Raw genomic sequence first — 17,164 nt, 5'->3', positions numbered from 1 at the left:
AACAGCATTGCATCTGCCATCTTAGGCTCCTTCTGGAGGAAGGGAAGGGTATAAATTTAACAAATAATTTCTGCGCTAACTGATGTTTATGGACAGTTTTCAAAGGAAGACTACGTTGTAGTGATCTGATCTATGAGAGCATAGATTAGACAAGTTATCCCTGTTCAAATAGTGATTCCACTGTGAGGTGACCAGCAGGATAGTTCTTGAAGGACAAAGATTATTTACATACACACCAACCATGCTTTGAATGCGCCGCAATGACTTAAAACATGTATCCAAAATTGAGGAGAAACTAAAGAAAATTAGTAAGGAAAGTTGCAAACTAGTTGCTTGTGCCATCTTATCTGCCAATCTAATGAGCAATTCTAAGTCGATGGATGCCTGGAAAAACAGTTACACACAGAGAATTCGGCACCATACAACATTTCTGTATTTATATACCTAACAAGAACATTGGTGGAGGGAGAGAGGGAGAGAGAGAGAGCATGAAGAAGAAAAAAGACATTCAGCGGACACCAAGCATTGTGTCCAAATTGGGGCTATAATCTCCAACTTCCGAGTTTTTATCAATAGTCACACCTCTCTTGGCTGCTAAGTAAACCTGAACTGAGCTTGTAAACACTTCCAGCATTAATAACAAGTTGATATGGGAATTCCGTTTCCTTTGATGACTTGTCAGAGCCAACAATAGAGCCTCAATAATACTGGCACCAGCAGAACTCCTCCGTTCCGAGCCATCATGTGGGAAAGCACTTCCCTTATTGGCTTAGCAATTGCGCTTATGCATTTTTTAATTTAAAAGGCCAGAACTGATAATGACGGGTGAAGTTGAGAGTGCTCAAGCTGGCGGGTCTTCAAATGTTCAGATCTTGAGTCGGCGTTGCCCAGAATAGGTAGAGCAGCTGTTTTTCACTCCATACGTCTTTCTAAATAAAATTAATTTCTATTGTGGAAAAACCAGCCAATTCATGGACAGCAAACAATAGACAGAAGACTAGTGCCTAGCCTTAAGTTACATATATACCCTAATTTACTTAGTTCAACAGTTGGAAGAGGGTCTTTTCAGCAATTGGCTTCAATCCTCTAGAATTACCGTATTTTTTCCCGTCTATAAGACTCCCCCATGTATAACACGCCCCCTAATTTCTGACATTATTTTTAAGGGGGAAAACCTAGTCATACACAGAAAAATACAGCAATTCTCTAGGTCAGGGGTTGGCAAACTAAGGCCCAGGGGCCGGATCAGGCCCAATCACCTTCAGGATCTGGCCCACAGACTGTCTGTGGATCGGCATGGGGATTCTGCTTGTTCGGGCTGCACCATTTTTCCCCCTGCACCATTCCATTCCCCCCCCCTCACACACACCCCAGCGGCACCTCCTCCCTCCCTCCCTCCTCTTGGCTTCTCCCAGCCCTGCCTAGAGGAGGAAGGGGGCTAGGCTGAGCTGGGCTGAGCTGGCTGAGCGCCATTTTAAGCAGTCCCTCTCTGGAGCCAGACCTTTCGCGCCGCTCATCTTCCCTCCACCACCGCCGCTCTGGTGCTCCTGTGGGCCAGAGAGCAGAGCGGATGAGCTCCCTCTGCCTACCCACAAGGGCAGCCCCTGGGAAGGTAAGCGCAGTGAGTGGGGCTGGGGCTGAGGACTACTTGCCCCACTCGCCTCTTCTTCCAGCTCCCCCCCTCCCCAGTGCCGCTTCTCCAACCCCCCACAAAGTCTGAGGGATAGTGGACCAGCCTGTGGCTAAAAGAAATTGCCGACCCCTGCTCTAGATCAAGATGAGAACCTTCCTCATGGCCTTCCAAAAAGTACTGCAATGCCTACTTTTGGGGATGGCTTTGGGAAAGGAAGGGTCTTAAATACTATATAATACAGTGGACGCTCAGGTTGTGAACGTGATCCGTGTGGGAGGCACGTTTGCAACCCGCAGCACCGTTTCTGCGCATGCGCAAAGCGCAATTTAGTACATCTGCGCATGCGCGAGCGCCAAAACCCGGAGGTAACCCGTTCCAGTACTTCCGGGTTCAGCGCGGTGCACAACCCGAAAACGCACAACCTGAAGCGTCTGTAACCCAAGGTATGACTGTACTATATTTTAAGGGTCTTAAATACTATACTGGTAAATATATTGTAATAGTTTGCTGTGCAGGAATTCTATACACCATATTATCATGCAAACTGCCCTAATTGATGAGTGGTGAGAGGTTCAATTTAAAATATTTACAGATTGTTCCTCAGTCTACAGTTAAATAAACCCTAGCTTTATACGATTGCAATATTATGTGTCAAAAGTCCATTATAAATAAGTTAAATCTGCCATCATGGATTCATGCAAATAAATAGTCTGAACTGTGATGATTATTTTACAGTGCCTTGCCCCATTAGGTGGTATGCTCCCAGCATTGCACCTACAACCGTGCAAATTGGTCTAGGACCCTGGAGACAGGGACTCTGCTGAACAAATAGTAATGGGTCTTCAGCCACCTCCGCTCTCACCCAATCCTGGACCACGACACACTTCTGTATATATGCATTTCGGGGAGGAGGGATTAAGACAGATAAAAATGCAGCTCTGAAAGGTCACAGATCAACGGAAAAGTCTCAGGAGGGCCATCACCTTGGTGAAGCTAAGCAGGTCGGGAGCCAGTCAATGGCCAGATAAATGACAGCCTGGAAACCACATGTACAGGATATAAATGCAAAAAAATAAAACGGTCCAAGTCCAGTCCTCACAGCATCGTCAGGCAGGGCTTGGAAAGATTTCTGCCTGCCGAGCTTCCGCCACTCCTTGCAGACAGCACTTAGCTACATGGTTTAATGTCCGACTCAACAGAAAGCAGCCCCCTGTGTTCAGTGCTAGATTTACGGATAAGCTAAACAAGCTATAGCTTAGGGTCCCACTCTCTTGGGGGCCCCCAAAAAATTAAAGGAAAAGAAACAGGATGTACATTTCCAAAATATAAGATAAAAAAATGAAATAAAACCTACATACAGCAACAGTGTTTTGTGTTGTGTAGGCTCCTATGATGTAAGTAGCCTGATCCCTAAAATATCACTGGTTTGCTCATTTCTATATATAGGGTGCCCACATTCAGCTTGGACTGGTTGTATGGCAACATGTGCAAATGGCTTTAGATACCCATTAGGTCCATAAATTACCATATAATCAACACACACAAAAGTGACAATTTGTTGTCAACAAAAGACAGCTGGACATAGAAAGGGCCCTATTACCTTCAGTAGTTTAGGGCCTCATCAAACCTAAATCCGGCCTTGACTGTGTTCCTAAGCACATGAACACACATATGAATTGAAACACGTCAAAAAAGATTAAGTGACAACACTCAGCTGTGATAGATGTTAATGGATGAGCAAATGCCCATCATCTTAGAATGGGGTCTTTCAGAAAGTGCAAGACATGTTTGCAAAATTGGGTGGGAGAAATTTGCTAACATGTATGTGGAGAGCAAACATTGACCATTACTGTTTTACGTAAAATGACACTATAAACTCAATGCTATGTTTATTCATTTATCTTTTCAGAGACTATTAAATTTTATTTAATCAATAAAGAGGGGCAGAGAAAGTACAAGAACTTCAGAGACCAAAAAAAAGTCAACATGCAAACTTTTTTGCACATCTCCACTAACTTCTGTCACCTCTGCCCATGACAGACTCCCCACCACTTCCTTCCTTGCGATACGTGCTTTAAGAGAGCAAACACACGGCTCAGAAAGTGGTTTTAAAAAACCACAATCGAGTTCTACTCCTGAAGCTGGATGAGCAATAGCCTTGATATAAAAGCACAAGCCCCTCTGAACTATTTGGTGGAAGAACAAGGCATTGCAAGTAAAAAGAGGCTTGTGCCCAGCTCACCTCTTTCAGGCTTAGCTCTACCATTCTCCTCCTCTGTCTCTTATCAACAATACTCAAAGGAATATAGGAAGCTGCTGTGCACCAAAGCAAACCCTTGATCCATCTCCTACTTGGAGATACTCTGAATTGAATGAGCATTGCACTATGTCCCTTCTTTATCTCTGCCGCTGGTGTAGACAGTACTGAGCTAGGTAGAACATTGGTCCAGCTCTGTAAAAGGTGCCACCAGAAATCAGGTTCCGGGGTCTGGAGATGCTGTCCAAGGCCTTGAGAGACCTCGGAGATTGCATCGGGGGCCCTGCAGTGTGGATGCTGAGCACCCACAACAAAAAAATGTGGGTGCTCAGACACCCAGAGCCCCCTATTGTTGGCACCCCTTGCTGATGGGCAACACATGAAGATCTGCACAGATTATTCCAATGCATCCCAAATTATTACCATTGTGTAATTAAAAGATTACTGTGTAATCTCAGACGGTTGTATAATCTGTGGCTATCATTAAGGGACACTGCACTTCTGAATTTGCCACTAAGCAATCACTACTCTATTTTTTCTAATGGAGCAATAGCTACCTGCAATTTTTTAAAATAATAATAATAATCCTACTGCTATGTCTTGCTTCTTAGGATTTTGGGTTGCAGGCCGGCAGCTTTTTTTTTTTTTTTTAGTGTTATTCTATTTATTAAGATAATTCATTGTTTGACCATGTTTAACCTGGTGCTTTGTGGAATTGTTGGTTTCATTTATAATCCCTCCTCTCCAAGAAACTCAAGTGTAAGGAATAGGATTCCCAAACGTTTACCAAACTCAGACCAACTTCATAACAAGATCCTTTCCAAATACAGATACCACTGCCTGAGACAATTGTTGAGCAAATATGAAAAAAGCTAAGGAGGAAATAGACAGCTGCTTTGAGTTAAGAACATTGCCAAATGTTTCGGGCAAATAGACTTCACTACCCGACTATAGATTTGCATTTCTCAACCTCTAATCATTCTGCCAGGATCTGTTTAGTTGAACTGAAGACAGGGTGGATAAAAATCTCTCACACATATACACACAGCACATACAACTTGGATTTAGCATCTGGTGCCCGATTTACCACTTTCCATAGTACCCTCCTTAAATTTGGCTCCAGCCCCGACTAAAGTGACTGGTGGCATGTTTTGCTGCTTGTCTTCACTTGACCATGTCATATCATAAAACTGGTATGAGCCCAGAAACCTACACCAATCCCTTTCAGGTTTATAATTGAGAAAGCCTGCTTCCGTTGCCCACACACATCCCTGGTCATTCAAGTTTCTTCCTCTTACAGTCTTCCACCTGTTACCACCTCCTCACACTGTTTAAATGTGGATCACCAAGTTTCTGGGGGCAGCAAACTACCCATTTTACTTCTGTTATTCTTGAACATGGGCATGTAGGCTGATGGTACCATGTAAGGAAGATATAAATCATCTCATTTGCTCTGTGCACCTTGTTCCTGTCCAACTAGCAGAGGTTCAAAGACTGTCTCAAGGCAAATCTTAAAAAATATAGTATAAACAACTGGGAAACACTTGCCTGCAAGCGCTCCAATGGGAGAACAGCCTTTACAAAAGGTGTCACGGGCTTTGAAGACACTCAAACTCAGGATGCAAGGGAGAAACGTGCTTTCTTTCACCTCTGGTGGACCTGTCCTAGAGTGAAGGCCTTCTGGGAAATGATATATAATGAGTTAAAAAAGGTGTTTAAGTATACCTTCACCAAGAAACCAGAGGCCTTCCTTCTGGGCATGGTCGGCCAGAACGTGTTAAAGAAGGACAGAACATTTTTTATGTATGCTACAACGGCGGCAAGGATACTTATTGCTAAGAACTGGAAAACCCAAGATCTACCCACACTGGAAGAATGGCAGATGCAGCTGATGGACTATATGCAATTAGCTGAGATGACAGGCAGAATCCGTGACCTGGGAGAGGAGAGGGTTGAAGAAGACTGGAAGAAATTCAAGATTTATTTACAAAAGTATTGTAATTTGGTTGAATCTTAACAAGGAAGTCAGAGTAGAAATAACTGTCTACCATTAAATTACAATTTTATATTTGAGTTTAACCTAAATATTGGATTTAAGATCATAAACAAGATGATAATTTGCTTGGAAAAATTTGTTTGTAATGATGAAAGTGGAAGCGGGAGACGTGAGGGAGTCCACAATAGAACGAAAGGATGTTATGAAACTTATTTTGTTTGTTAAATATGCATTTGTATGAAAAAAACTCAATAAAATATTATATAAAAAAAAAAAGCAAGGGAGAAACGTGCTAAGAGGAAGGCACACTTGGCAAATCAACACCGTGATCAACTCCCACCCAGAAACCAATGTCCCCACTGTGGAAAGATGTGTGGCTCCAGAATTGGCCTCCACAGTCACTTACAGACTCACTGTTAAAAATCGTGTTTATGGAAAACAATCTTACTTGGCTATGAATGATCACCAAAGAAGAAGAAGAAGATACTTCAAGTGTCCACTTGGTGGGAGAAGGAAAGGAAGTTTAAGGTTGCTTAAACACTTGTAGCTTGAAAGCACGATCTATTCTTTTTTTTTGCCAGTTTGCACATTTGTACTCAATAGGGCTACTCACGGGGAAGAACCCTAGACCCCATCCCTCAATCCCTGAAAATTTTATTCAGCCACCTTCTGACTTTCATGATTTTAGCCCATACATTTTCAAGCATATCACAATGACCAGCAATTTTTGTTTTTTAAAAAACGATTTGTTTTCAGGAAGGTAGTGCTATACACTCAGACCTAACTAATAGGCTGTTTCCCCCCCTGGCATTCCATGTCCTACTTAAAACATGAGGCTTCATAGCCCCCCAAAATTGTTTCTTTGAACAAGTGACTGAAGAGCTTATTCCACCAGCTTTCTGACACAAGAGTATTTCCAACTGTGAACAGTAAACTAACGCCAGATAACGCAACTGACTTATTCAACAGCCAGCATCTTTTAAAAAAACAGATACTAAAAGACAGCAGCCACAGCATTCAAACAGGTGTGTCTGCTTACCACAATCCTCCTGTGATTAGACTCTTCCTTTCTGTGAAGGCACCAAAGGCTGTAAACAGAGATTACAGTGAAACTAGGCAGGTTTTCAATTCATTATTCATCAATGGGTGGGTAAAGCTTTCACTTCCGGGAAGAAAGGATCCAAAAAAGTATAAGGCAGCTAGCAGAGAAAGGCAAAACTCTTCCCAAGTGAGGTTTAATAAACCAGCGCAATGGATGACTAAGCAGTAGCAATGTGCAGACTCCCAGAGTCCCCCTCATCCTGCCAAAAGTCTCTAATCCAGAGCAGGAAACAGTAAAAAAATGGTCCGCTCCATCTAACTCCTTGCAGACGCTTTGTCATAATGAGAAACCGAATCGCAGCCATTTGCAGCATACGGAAGAGAGGGTGGATTGTTCAGAGAGGGAAATGAGCTACTCTAGAAAGATACAATCATCCATTATAAAATAAGTTTTATTATTATTTATTGAGCAGTTTCAGAACGATAAAAAATGTTTCAGAAATTGTTTCAGAACAGTTTCAGAAGGATAAAACCCATGTCATTCTAGAAAGGCAAGATACTTTTTAAAAAGTGCATAAATATTTACTTAGGGCAGTTCGGATGTCTAGGTATCAAATCTGTCCCTGGTAACCGCCTTTTAGAGAAAGGTGCTATTCTTCAGATTTCAGTTCTATAGAACTTACATTTCTAAACAAGCAGTGATATTGGTTTCACAGGGAATTCTGATCTGGAAGTCCTTCTGGACCGTCTAGAGAGGGGCTGGGAGCTGGGGGCACTGTCATACAGTGGTTCCGCTCCTTCCTCCTGGGCCGTGTTCAGAAAGTACTGGTGGGGGATGAGTGTTCAGACCCCTGGGCCCTCACTTGTGGGGTGCCTCAGGGTTCCATCCCCATGCTTTTTATCTATATGAAGCCGCTGGGAGAGATTATCAGGGGGGTTGGACTGGGTGTCCATCAATATGCAGATGATACCTACTCTACCTCTCTTTCAAATCAGAACCAGTGAAGGCGGTGAAGGTCCTGTGTGAGTGCCTGGAGGCGGTTGGAGGATGGATGGCGGCTAATGGATTGAAGTTGAATCCTGACAAGACAGAAGTACTGTTTTTGGGGGACAGGGGGCGGGCTGGTGTGGAGGACTCCCTGGTCCTGAATAGGGTAACTGTGCCCCTGAAGGACCAGGTGCGCAGCCTGGGAGTCATTTTGGACTCACAGCTGTCCATGGAGGCGCAGGTCAGTTCTGTATCCAGGGCAGCTGTCTACCAGCTCCACTTGGTACGCAGGCTGAGACCCTGCCTGCCCACGGACTGTCTCGCCAGAGTGGTGCATGCTATAGTTATCTCCCACTTGGACTACTGCAATGCGCTCTACGTGGGGCTACCTTTGAAGGTGACTCGGAAACTACAACTAATCCAGAATGTGGCAGCTAGACTGGTGACTGGGGGCGGCCGCCGAGACCACATAACACCGGTCTTGAAAGACCTACATTGGCTCCCAGTACGTTTCCGAGCACAATTCAAAGTGCTGGTGTTGACCTTTAAAGCCCTAAATGGCCTCGGCCCAGTATACCTGAAGGAGCGTCTCCACCCCCATCGTTCTGCCTGGATGCTGAGGTCCAGCTCTGAGGGCCTTCTGGTGGTTCCCTCGCTGCGAGAAGCAAAGCTACAGGGAACCAGGCAGAGGGCCTTCTCGGTAGTGGCGCCCGCCATGTGGAACGCCCTCCCACCAGATGTCAAAGCGATAAATAACTACCTGACATTCAGAAGACATCTTAAGGCAGCCCTGTTCAGGGAAGTTTTTATCTGTGATATTTTAGTGTATTTTTGGTTTCTATGGAAGCCGCCCAGAGTGGCTGGGGAAACCCAGCCAGATGGGCGGGGTACAAATAATAAATTATTATTATTATTATTATTATTATTATTATTATTATTATTCCACTTACCTAAAATAGATTGAGACCTGTCTATCAGAATTGCAAGCCACTCACATGCTAAAACAGAAACATAACATTAAATTTACATGTTGTAAATAAATAAATAAAAAGTATTTCAGATAGCCAAAAGTAGTTGAATGGAAATATCAGAAATTCGACAGACTGCATTTTATATGGTTTAAATGTCCTATTCAAAAGCTTTACTTGAAAATCTCTTCTATGAGAATACTTGTAGTAAATTCTTTCAGAGAAGACAGCACGATAGCATGCGCATCCCTTCCATTATTTAGATTTTAACAGGGGGGGGGGGAAGGAGGCACTGTGATACTTGGTTAACACTTGCATATACCTACAAACATTAGGGATGGTTGAAAAAAAGTCAGACAGCTATTGATTTCATGTCACGGGAGTTGCAAGAATGAACTAGGAGACAAGACTGAAAGAGCTATGCAAGGTAAACGTACCAGATTTCAAGTCCTTGCCTCCCATAGCTGTCAATGTTTTCCTTTTTTTTAAGGGAAATTACCTTATTCCAAATAGGATTCCTCGCAAGAAAAGGGAAAAGTTGACAGCTATACAATAACTCCCCAGCTGGGAAGACAAATCTCCTGAAAGTCTGGAGATCCTTCACAGAGCTCAGCTGAATGTTGCCTAAGAAGCCACCATCAGAAAGGAAATTTGTGATTGTTATAGTCGCTGCAAATGGAGGTGCCTGGCTGTGCAATGGGAATCTGGAAGCACAGTAGTAATAATTAACAGAGAGCCAGCTGGAAGTGACCTGCGGGCACAATCTTGTGGACGTCAAGAACCGCCACCAGGCTCAAAACACTTTGGGCTCTCATGAGTCAGAGGAATCCAACCACAAAGCATAGCCGGGGTCTATTCAGTTCTTGCAGACAGATAAGCAAAGAGGGTTTGTTTGTTTTCAATGAAGACTCCTTGACAACTCGACCGCCAGGAACATTAGCTTCATTTTCTAGATTCAGGTCCTCAGGTTTACGTAGCAACCACCCAAGGTTTGCTTTCGCCCAGGTCTTTAATTATGAATCCTCCCTCCCAAGTCTGGCCTTCAGAGAGACAGGCAGAGGTTCTTACAAAATGCGTACGTTAAGGCAGTAAGATAACAAGTTGAGCTGGTTTTTGACGCAAATCTGATACTTTGAGGGAACATTTACAAAAGGCCTAATAATAGCAATCATATTAATAGCAATACCCACTTGGCTCTTCCTGAATGGTTACAAGAGCTTCATGTCTGGGTGATTTAAAAATCCCCAAGAAAGAAGGCTAATTGTGAAAATTTGATTTAAAATCAGCTTATTAAGATAAGCATGGGGGGGCTCTTAGCCGTTCTCCAAATGTATGTTTGGGTCAAAGATGGGTCCTGTATCAGAAAAGATTGAAGACTACTGCCCTATGGTCATATCCACACCATACATTTAAAGAACTTCACTACCTGCAAAGAATCCTGGGAATTGTAGTTTGTGAAGGGTGTTTGGAATTGTAGCTCTATGGGTAAACTACCATCCCTAGGACTCTTTGGGGAAGCCATGCCTGTGATCAGTGCTTGAAGAGCCATGGGCATCTCACTAAGCTAAGCCTCAGCCCCCTGAAACCAGCATTGCTGAAGAATACTGAACATCCTACAAACTGGACTTCTCACGTGGAGATCATTCTTCTGAAAGGCTCTTCAAGCAGAGAAATGCAAGGTTTGGTCACATTTTAACAGTGTTCGAAATTAGCCAGGCGCCTGGCACATTTTGCAACCTGGCTTTCGACCACTTGCAACCAAGTGAAGATGCCTGGGTGCCAGGTAGACACCTGACATCGCCACCATCTGGAGGTGCATGCCTGGGGATCACTGGATCTGGACTGTTTTCACACCCTAATACCCCATCCTGTAGAATTCTATCCGTTATATTTTATCTGTACAAATGGAATGAATTTCTGGAACCCAAATGCTTTTCCTGTGCAGCCTCAGCAGGAGCAGTCACCGTTAAGAAAAAGAGGTCGGAATAGGCCAGTATCTATGTGGACTCTCTGTGGATCAAGTAAGTGGCTTTTCTTCTTTAAGTTCTCAAAGTTCTTGACCTAACTCAAGGTTGCCACCTGAACTAGCCAGGTGTTTAACTGATAATCACAGTCAGTCCATCATTTGAAAAACAAGACTTTAGAGCCGTCTTGCCCTAAAGTGACAACTAAACGTTCCATTTTAGTGACTGTAACCTTGGTTTAAAGAGCCATTTTGGCACCTAGCGTATATATGTGAGTTTCTAACACTGCATTTTAGGTATCCTTAGAGAAGTTGCCGTATGATGCAACCATTAACTGTCCTTCCATATCCACAGAGCAGAATTCCAGAAGATAATCCATTGTCTCCCGAGACAGACGGAGGACAACACCAACAACTCTGTATCCCCACTTTACATTACATGCTGCTTATTGGACACAGGAAGTTGCCTTGCCCATGTTTGCTGGTAGAATTGCTTCTAGGCTCCAGGCAAGGGAACATTCCCAGCCCTACCTGGAGATGCCAGGGATTGAAACTGGAACCTCCTGTGTGAAAAGCAGATGCTCTGCCACCGAGTTACAGCCTTCCCCCAAAAAACACCCCCAAGATCTCAGAACATTGCCTTCTGTTGTTGTTTTACTGCAGTTAATGCAAGTCAGAAAAAGAAAAAGAAGCAGTAATTGAAATCACTCTAGCGGGTTGCCATAATTTTGAGGCGATGCAGCAGACATTGCTTTTATTTTGCTCGATTAGTATCATCTGACATTTCAATTATTTTGTTTTCCACCATGGCTGATACGGTGCTAAATAAGTCCTGAATGTTATCTAAGGGCAACTCCAGGCTGTCGCTGTTTTTTGGATGCGACTCAATCGCATAGCAAAAAATTCAGTCTGTACGCCGATTGGGAGGCTTTTGCTCAAGGAAAGCGATAAGGAAAGCGACAGGGGAAAGCACTGAGAAAAGTATGAGATAACACTTCTTTTGACACAGCCGCCTAGCCTCCCCACTAACAAATCCAAGCTCATTAAACCAGCCAACTTTGTCTAATCTCCCTGTAATGAAATCAGGATGAATGCTCAACCAACCAGCCTCGTGGAAAGGTTCTAAGTTACCTTCTGTCCTAGCAGAATCAGACTAAAATGGTACATCTGCAGATGCACACACCATACATTCTAAGCACATCTATCACACCATTTAAAGCACATGAGTCCTCTCAAAGGATCCTGGAATTGTGGTTTCTCCCCCGCAGAGCTTCAAATTCCAGGCATATTTAACAAATCATGTTTCCCATGATTCTTCGGGGGAAATCACGTGCCAACATCCTGGGAAACAGCAACCAAACCTCTGCAAACCTACAGCTCAGGTTATAACGGGCATGATGGCCTCACCTAGTGACACCCACTACAGTGGTACCTCAGGTGACATACGCTTCAGGTTACATACACTTCAGGTTACAGACTCCGCTAACCCACAAATAGTGCTTCAGGTTAAGAACTTTGCTTCAGAATGAGAACAGAAACCATGCTCCGGTGGCACAGCGGCAGCAGGAGGCCCCATTAACTAAAGTGGTGCTTCAGGTTAAGAACAGTTTCAGGTTAAGTACGGACCTCTGGAACAAATTAAGTACTTAACCTGAGGTAGCACTGTACTGTTATGCAGCCACCAAAGGTTGCCAATGTAGGAATGTAGCTCCTTGGCTGAAAAAGGTTCCCCAGCTCTGGGTTCTCAGACTTTTGTCTTCCACCCAGCTTCACATAACTTTGCTCACAAAAACAGGCCCATCTTTCATGTTAGAAAAGCAAGCCTATACCAGTTACTAAAGTCTGAGTTGTGCACTGTAATTTATAGAACAAAGGAAGCTGATTAAGTAGCCCACAGAAACCCACAGCAATGCTCAAGTGGTCTGTGAGAGCAATGTTTGAGAACTGCTGATCTAACTGATTAGATTCTCAGATGTCACAAGTCTACAGGTCATTTCTCGCACTCACAGCTGAAGAACACAGATAGCAAGAAAAGGGTCAAATGAGAACAGTATTGGCACATGAACAAGAACCTTTTAGCCTACAAGCCAGTGTGGTGTAGTGGTTAAGAGTGGTAGTCTCGTAATCTGGGGAACCGGGTTCGCGTCTCCGCTCCTCCACATGCAGCTGCTGGGTGACCTTGGGCCAGTCAGACTTCTTTGAAGTCTCTCAGCCCCACTCACCTCACAGAGTGTTTGTTGTGGGGGAGGAAGGGAAAGGAGAATGTTAGCTGCTTTGAGACTCCTTAAAGGCAGCGAAAGGTGGGATATCAAATCCAAACTCCTCCTCCTCTTCCTCTTCTTCTTCCTTCTTCTTCTTCTTCTTCTAAGCCACATGATCAACAATTCTGATAATAGCTTGACACAGCATAATTCCATTTTACTGCCATTATGTAAGGTCTAGTGTTCTGGAAGAGAAGGTGCATCACTAGCGCAGGGCCAAAAAACAACCATTTTGCCACAAGCATTTCTTTTCTTTTTGAAGTTCAGATTGCATTACAAAAAAAAAGTGTGTGCACACAAACAACAGGTTTGAAAGATGCTTACAGGTGCATTACATGTTGGGCCACCTCGGAGAGAAGTCATGTAGCTACATGCAGGATGCAGCACGTGAGCAACTTTGAAATGCAAACCTACAGAGAAAGGTATCTGGTCCCATAAGTATGCAGGGTGGAAAGAGCAGTCACATCTTAAGAAGGCATGTGTCAATAGGCTTCCTAACCAACCCACTTTTGAAAAACTGCCCCCGTGAAGATATCCTGCCACTTCAATCATCCCCGGCCTTTGGTCTTTAGCATCAAACCAGAGTAACGGAAGACACTATTATGGGAACTCAAATGAAAAGTCAAGGGCTTTTAAGAGTTCGTGGTCCTATCAACCTGTGCAAATTAACAACTAGAATGGAAGATTACCGTGCCCACTAATTATTAGGAAAGGCCTCTTGAAATGAGAACAAGGAATTAAATCCAGGCATGGATTTAAACTGCTTTGGGCCGTCGACCTTGATGAACATTACAAACCTCCAGTCACTGAAGCAGATCCCACGTCTGCACAGAAAAAGCCTGTAAAAACATTAACCAAGCGAGGACGGTTGCTAAGCAGTTACCCCCAAAAGGCTTAGAAAGGGCACAAAAGGGGAGTGCACACTGCACATTAGTCAACATCAACACCACCACCACGAAGAAACTATTCAGGGAATGAAGAAACAACCAGATCAATTTTAGGAAAGGAAGTTTAGTAGCCGAAAAGGAGAAAAGATGCAGATTCATGAACAGAGATGGCAACATGAGGGTGTGATTAAGTTGTCCATGGCACCTTTGAACAAGTACTTTGTTGTTGTTTAGTCGTTTAGTCGTGTCCAACTCTTCGTGACCCCATGGACCAGAGCACGCCAGGCACTTCTGTCTTCCACTGCCTCCCGCAGTTTGGTCAGACTCATGTTTGTAGCTTCGAGAACACTGTCCAACCATCTCGTCCTCTGTCGTCCCCTTCTCCTTGTGCCCTCCATCTTTCCCAACATCAGGGTCTTTTCCAGGGAGTCTTCTCTTCTCATGAGGTGGCCAAAGTATTGGAACCTCAGCTTCATGATCTGTCCTTCCAGTGAGCACTCAGGGCTGTTTTCCTTAAGAATGGATAGGTTTGATCTTCTTGCAGTCCATGGGACTCTCAAGAGTCTCCTCCAGACCATAATTCAAAAGCATCAATTCTTCAGCGATCAGCCTTCTTTATGGTCCAGCTCTCACTTCCATACATCACTACTGGGAAAACCATGGCGTTAACTATACGGACCTTTGTTGGCAAGGTGATGTCTTTGCTTTTTAAGATGCTATCTAGGTTTACCATCGCCTTTCTCCCAAGGAGCAGGCGTCTTTTAATTTCGTGACTGCTGTCATTGGATACAAATTTACATTTATATCTCACCTTGCCTCTAAGGAGCTCAAGGTGATATACAGTAGTACCTTGGGTTACATATGCTTCAGGTTACATACACTTCAGGTTACAGACTCCGCTAACCCAGAAATAGTACCTCAGTTTAGAATTTTGCTTCAGGATGAGAACAGAAATTGTGCTCTAGCGGCGCTGCGGCAGCGGGAGGCCCCATTAGCTAAAGTGGTGCTTCAGGTTAAGAACAATTTCAGGTTAAGAATGGACCTCCGGGATGAATTAAGTTCTTAACCCGAGGTACCACTGTAAATGGTTCTGCTCTCCAAAGAGCTGCAGCTCTGGGGCAGAACATCTATTTTGCATACAGAAGCCACAGGTTCAATCCTCAGAATCTCTGGGTGTGGGAGAGACCCCCATCTGCAACCCTGGAGAACCGCTACCAGATAGTGTGGACTTTGTTCCAAAATAAACCATTTTATACTCTCAAGGAGCCTGTCAAGTAGATTACACTGAGTGGTCCACTAAGTCATTGCCAAGTAGGGATTTGAACCCTCGCCCAGAGATTCGTGGTTCTTGATGAATTAACCTTTCATTAGAACATTCAAGTTCCAAGACCTTGTGAACGTGGCTTGAAAGTACATAGGAATGTCAACAGAAAAGGAATTGGTGATGATTTCAAATGGCTGGAAAGTTAGAGCCCCGCACCCTCCACAGTTCCTGTTGGCGAACAAAAAAAAATACATTGCAGAGTACATGTTATGTAAAACAAACAAAGTTGCATAGTTTATCAAAGTTGCAGTTCAACCTGGCCCAACACAGAACCTGGAATGCCCACCTCAGTTTTTATCACACACTTGGATTAAGCGCCTATTACAAACAGGGTAGACTTCTGTTTGGAAACATCTTAAGAAATTGTGTGTTGTAATATAATTAAGTGGAAGATACTTGCTTGAATTCTGTCATCACTAAAAAGAATCACATAGAGGTTTTTCTTTAAGGATGCAAAGGGGCATATATTTTAAGTGGGAATACTGTGCTCCCTATTTTCACTACTCAGAAACCACATCTGCTGAAATACAGCCAGTACAGTTCTTATCACAAACTAAAGGAACACCAAGGTGATGTTTATGGCTTTCTAAAGCAGCTTAAAGATTAACTCCATATGAGGAACACAGCTAAGAAAAGATATTCACTTAGTAAAGCGACTAGTTTTTTTAAACAAATATTTTAAGACAGAGGTGGAGAACCTGTGGACCATCCAGATGTTGTTGGGACAATGGAAGTTACAGTCTAACAACATCTGGGGGGCACAGGTCCCCCATACCTGTATTATGCTATTTTAAAAACTTGACCCTGGAAGCAGATTGAACCTCCCTGAATGACTAAGTGGGATAGATTTATTTCAGGACACTAAAGTCCCCACATTGGCCTGATGTTCAGTTTTGGATGCAGAACAGTTGAAGTGCATCGAGCTATAACGTGACTAACATCTGAGTACGCAGATGACAACAATAAAGGGCGGATGATGTCCCTGAAGGAACATGCACACAGACAAGCAACAGAAGCAAATGTCTACTAGCCCCGAGGCTGCACCACTCCTCCCTGCCCCTCATCTGATGAAACTCAACTTTTGCAACAGGGAGACTTTTGCATCTATCGCAGTAAAGAAGCCTGGAAGATCAGAGTTTTCCATGGACACAAAATGTTCCCCAATACAGAAGGTTCACTTTTATCACAAAACAGGCTTGAATAATTCACCCGATCTTGGGAAGTCGGAACTGAAACCTACATACCCCAGCAGAGCTGCTACACCCATGTTCCTTCTCCACTGGATAAAAGTGCTTAAGAGTGCTGAAGTTATCAGGCTAAAACAGCTTTATAACCGTTTTCAAAACACAGGCTGGCAAAGGGTGGGAACTGGTATCTGCTTTTGCAAAATGGTTTTGCCTTTCCTTTTCTGGGCTTGTTGTTTAGTTGTTTAGTCGTGTCCAACTCTTCGTGACCCCATGGACCAGAGCACGCCAGACACTCCTGTCTTCCACTGCCACCCCCAGGTTGGTCAAACTCATGTTGCTAGTTTCAAGAAAACGGTCCAATCATCTCGTCCTCTGTCATCCCCTTCTCCTTGTGCCCTCAATCTTTCCCAACATCAGGGTCTTTTCCAGGGAGTCTTCTCTTCTCATGAGGTGGCCAAAGTACTCAAGCCCCTTCGCCACAACAAGGCAATGATCCATGAAGGAGTTTTTGGGCTAAGCAGTGCCCAATTAAAGCACAAGGAGAGTTGGCAAGAGGGAAAATCAAGCCCAAAGTTGAACCTGCTCCATTTTTCACACTCTACCCCCCACCAATTTATTAAGTGTTCTGGACGCAGATCAGGTTCCATACTTGGCACTGT

At 43.8% G+C, this 17,164-nt stretch overlaps 2 protein-coding genes across 6 annotated transcripts in view; both read right to left on the bottom strand.

Moving 5' to 3' along the window:
- The window catches only part of AKAP13 (A-kinase anchoring protein 13), a 247,688-nt gene that overhangs the window by 221,528 nt on the left and 8,996 nt on the right, over window positions 1-17,164 (bottom strand). The gene's annotated exons all lie outside the window — the stretch shown is intronic.
- LOC309356816 (F-box and leucine-rich repeat protein 13-like) overlaps window positions 4,530-17,164 on the bottom strand; it is a 243,429-nt gene continuing 230,794 nt past the window's right edge. The window contains exon 2 of the transcript XR_014162896.1: window positions 4,530-4,550. The gene's annotated coding sequence lies outside the window, so the exon portion shown is untranslated. The remainder of the gene's footprint in view (window positions 4,551-17,164) is intronic.

This window comes from Podarcis melisellensis, assembly GCF_964234715.1.
Source record: "Podarcis melisellensis genome assembly, chromosome: 14".
NCBI lineage: Eukaryota > Metazoa > Chordata > Lepidosauria > Squamata > Lacertidae > Podarcis > Podarcis melisellensis.
The sequence above is the reverse complement of the archived record's forward strand: the minus strand, read 5'-3'. Positions and strand labels throughout refer to the sequence as shown.